This window comes from Nannospalax galili, unplaced genomic scaffold, assembly GCF_000622305.1.
Source record: "Nannospalax galili isolate Female #2095 unplaced genomic scaffold, S.galili_v1.0 scaffold279, whole genome shotgun sequence".
NCBI lineage: Eukaryota > Metazoa > Chordata > Mammalia > Rodentia > Spalacidae > Nannospalax > Nannospalax galili.
Window position 1 is genome coordinate 1,238,974 of NW_008343971.1, and position 1,926 is coordinate 1,240,899.

The window sequence follows — 1,926 nt, forward strand, 5'->3', positions numbered from 1 at the left end:
AACATAAACAGCCAATACCCAACCCTGTACTGGGTGGCTGAACTCTGGTGTTTGATAGGTTAGATTTATTAAATGTATTTTGAACTTTCAATATTTCCAATCAATTTATTTGGACATAACTCCATCATAAGTAGAGGAATCCCTATAATGATATTTTATTGCGATCCAGTCATTGACAAACTAACCAAATACATCATGCAATATGTATCGTATAGAAGTCTCCCAAGGTATAAATGATATAATCATAAGCTAACAAGACCAAGGAGTCTTGGTTCTACCACCAACTAGATAAATGACAATATGCAAATAACTACCTGCTAGCTTCCACATTGCTCTTATTTGGAAAATGAAGGAATTAGAATTTCCAATGCCTAGCATTTTTTTGATATGGTGTAATTTTATAAACAGATGTGAAAGCATTTTGACAAGTTAAAAGCAGTTTTAAAATATAAGCTGTCATTATCACATATTGCCTCCTTGCAGAGAAATGACTGTGTCCTGTGGTGAAATAGCATCAGCATTCAATCTTGGGGAAAACTGCATCCGAAATAGAACACTTTTTCAAAAACAAGTATATATTCTCATGCAATTCTCAGGTTCTTATGGGATCTCTCAAAGGCTGGGAGAGTATATTTATTTTCTTCTATGTAATTCCTTTTCTTGAAAAAGAAAATAGTATAAGAAGAATCCCCTATGAAGTACATTTGCAATACTTCCTTGATAACATAAATGACTTTAGAAAGAAATACTGACATGTCCTCTGGGTAACTAGAGTCATGGCAAAATTGTCCTATGGAGCACTGTATTGCAGGCTTGGAGAAAATGAAGATGCTAGCACAGAAATTTTTGAAAGCTACAGTTAACTGTGTGAAAAGCACAAAGGATATACTTTTAGCAAAGCTTCTCGGTATTATTTGGCTTGAGCATCTCAGGTAACTTAATTATTTGGGTAGTCCTACTTCATGTGGGAAATGATGCACTGTTACTCTACAGCACCACACTCAATTGTTAAGCTTATTGTCTCTCATATCTCTATAAGTTCATTACATTCAACTGTGTTGTTTCAACTTGGGTTCCTTAAGAGGTTGCACTCAGCTAAGGCTAGAGTTTTCAGAATATTTATCATCCAAGGTAATCTAAGGTACCTTGGAGAAATGCCCAGGAAGTCTCTTTTAATTCTTTAGAGAACTTGAGATTGAACCCAGGGCCTTGTACGTGCTGAGAAATCACTTTACTACTGAGTTATACATTCAGTCCAAATTTTAATTCAAGATAATTTATCTCAGATGCCTTTGGCAGTTAAAAACTCATGAAGTTATGTGTATCAGTATTATCACATAGCTGATATTCAGGATATTTCTCTTAAGTAGGCAGATCAGAAAACAGGTTCAAATATGTTACTGGTTTCCTAAAGCAGCATGAGTAGAATTTATGAGAGAGTCCTCAGAGACTAGCATATTCCTTTTTCAGTGTTCTTTTTAGTCACTATATTATTTCTCTTACTCTAAGTAATTAAGGTCCATAACTTAAAACCAACTACAAAAATACTTTCCAGAGTTGTCCATATAGGGCACATACTGAGGCAGAGAGATCTCTGTAACATAGTGAGAGGCCAGTCTGGTTACATAGTGAGATCCTATCTCAAAAAAATATGCTTTCCTCTTCAGCACCAAAACTGTTTTCCAGTAATGTAAAATTGGTTTTTACACAGCCCTCTGCAATCTTGATTAACACAACTCTGTCTTATCTGAGAGCTGTCCAAATGTTAAAAGATTCAGTTCTCTCCTGGTTCTTGATTTCTGTGTGAGTTATTTTTCCTCTCTCCTTGACCTCTCTCCTTAGTCACCACATTTCCAATATAATTAATTAGTAATTAGTAATATACTTACTATGTCTATTAAAACATGAGGTTTTGAAATAAGAAGT